At 36.2% G+C, this 2,082-nt stretch overlaps 1 long non-coding RNA gene across 2 annotated transcripts in view; it reads left to right on the plus strand.

Annotated features, from left to right (window-relative positions):
* The first annotated feature begins 336 nt into the window (after nucleotides 1-336).
* LOC104866500 overlaps nucleotides 337-2,082 on the plus strand; it is an 11,128-nt gene continuing 9,382 nt past the window's right edge. For both annotated transcript variants that reach the window (XR_781467.1, XR_781466.2), the window contains exon 1: nucleotides 337-493. This is a non-coding gene — a long non-coding RNA (uncharacterized LOC104866500). The remainder of the gene's footprint in view (nucleotides 494-2,082) is intronic.

Here is a 2,082-nt window from a genome sequence, read left to right on the forward strand (position 1 = left end):
ATCACATTGTCTGTAGCCTGTTTGGTTAAATCTTTAAAAGCACCTATTAAGCACCCCCCAGGAAAACTTCAAGCAAGTAATTCTTGCTTTGGCTTTGTGGTTGTCACGATAATATTTAACTAAAAGTCACAAAAATAGTTCCCGATGAGACTACCAGGTGATAATATAATAATCATTTCAATCAGAAGTTGGCAATTCTTCCTCCAAAGGGCCAGGTCGTAAATAGTTTCGCCTTTGTCGGTCATAAAGCCTCTCCTGTCACAATTATTTAACCATGTCACAGTAGCACAATTGCAGCCGTAGACAATGGCAACTGATGTGGTAGGGGCACTGCAGCTTTATTTACAGAAACAAGTATCGGCCTGATCTACCCCAGGGGCTTTAGTTTGCCGAGCTGTAATTTAAATCCACATGTGTTTCCCAGGCATCACTGCGGAGTTTGCTAGAGACTCAGATTCTCAGACCCTACCCCGGATGTACAACATCAGCAGCTGTGAGTATGAAGCCACAGTCTGGGTTCTAACAAACCTCTGTGTGGCTCTGAAGCTTGAGCACTAGTTAGTTAAACTATTAGTAAATGTGCATGGATTTTCACAAACATAGGATAGCTTTGCTTAGATAATATTAATTATAAATTATTAAAAGGGACAAAGACTTCTAATATTATAAGAACTACAGGGCAATTTTACAGCATTATTATGCAAATTGAACCAGAAGGCTATATTTGAACTAATGGGTTCTTATCCACAAAGACTTAATTTCTCTCGTAATCTCTACTCCATCAGCACATAGTACACACTCCAGAAAGAGTTTGGAAACAAATAAAATTTAAAATAAGAGAAGAAGTGTGTGTTTATTGATTTTCCTTAGGAAACCAGATTAGCCAGGAAATGATTAACCAGGTTTATTACACATCTTTCGTTTTTCAAATACTAAATGAAATGAATGAGTGAACAAATGACTAATAGATAGGGTAGGAAAACTGACTTTTCTGTCATTCTTATGAAAAGACGTAGAAGTACAAAAAACTTTAAGTATAGACAGAAGTTTATAGAAAAGATTCTGTCTTAGTCACTTTCCCTTTTTTGTCGGGGCACCATACCCATCCCCTACAACTCCAAGGAAGAAAGATTTATTTTGTCTGAAGGTTCCAGTTCAAGGCTGGCCGGCTCCAAGGCAGAAACAAGATGGTTGAGGTGCATTACAGAGAAAAAGGTACTCATCCAAGGCAACCAGGAAGCAGAAAGAGAAGGGAGGCACCCAAGATAACAATGCAGCCTTCCGGGTCCCACCCCAAGGGACCCTCCTCCCACCAGGTCCCATGTGGTGATAGCATATTCTGCTCCTAAACTCATCAATAGATAAACGCACCAGAAAGTATAGCCTAGCCTGACCAATCACTTTCCATACACATGAGAAATTTGGGGACATTTTAGATCTAAATTATAACAGATCACATGCTTTATTACAATTAGAAAATGACTATCTCCAAAAAGTGAAAACAAGGTGCTCAGAAGTAAGAAACTCTTCAAAAATGTTTCAGCAATTTTGGGACGTTACTGAAGGAAATTCTAGAATGGAATTAATCTTGTAAATTTGGAGTAGATTTCCACAGCACTAAAAGAATTATATGCAAACATTGTACAACACAATGCTCAGTTATAGCTTTTGGCTGATTTAATGAAAGATGTTTTTACTCTACATTAAGGAACAATGACCAATTGTCTGAGATTTTAAGAAAGTTAACTGATGGATATATGGGAGATTTTAATTTCTGTGAAGGGAAGAATTAGTGGAGACAGTGTCTAATAAAATGCCAATCAAATAGTAAAAAATGACTTGACTCATGTTGATGATATATGACAATGCCTACAAAAAGTTATAATAATTAGTTGTTTTCTTGTTATTGATATATTTTGAAATCTTTGCCTTTATTTATACTATATTGGGTCCATTCCAGAGTTAAAGTTCAGAATAAGACTGAAAATAATTGCCAGTTATTGAGATATTTGCAAAAATATCCAACTATGGGCTACACAGAAATAGCTTCAAATAGCTAAAAAAAAAAAAAAAAAAAAAAAA

This window comes from Fukomys damarensis, unplaced genomic scaffold, assembly GCF_012274545.1.
Source record: "Fukomys damarensis isolate Sample0158 unplaced genomic scaffold, DMR_v1.0_HiC HiC_scaffold_6, whole genome shotgun sequence".
In the NCBI taxonomy this organism is placed as follows: domain Eukaryota; kingdom Metazoa; phylum Chordata; class Mammalia; order Rodentia; family Bathyergidae; genus Fukomys; species Fukomys damarensis.